Below are 258 nucleotides of genomic sequence, written 5' to 3'. Positions count from 1 at the left end.
CGGGGCTGCCAGTCCTTCTTGTGGCTGCGGCTGCTGCGCAGCTGCTGCTTCCCCTGCTGCAGCAGCTTCACTGTTGCATGCGCATGCATTCAGCAGCACACGCTGCCCCCGCCCTACGGGCCTGCAGCAGCAGCAGCAGATCTTCTTTCTCTTGTCAAACAAATGCAGCTGCTGCAGCATCTCCATTTAGAAATGGCGCTGCCGCCTCCCCGCTGCTTCTGGAGGGCCCTTTTCTCCCCCGAGCAGCAGCAGCAGCAG

The sequence above is a fragment of the Eimeria tenella genome, genomic scaffold (assembly GCF_000499545.2).
Source record: "Eimeria tenella Houghton genomic scaffold, Eth_scaff2150, whole genome shotgun sequence".
Lineage (NCBI taxonomy): Eukaryota > Apicomplexa > Conoidasida > Eucoccidiorida > Eimeriidae > Eimeria > Eimeria tenella.
Note: the sequence above shows the minus strand (reverse complement) of the source record.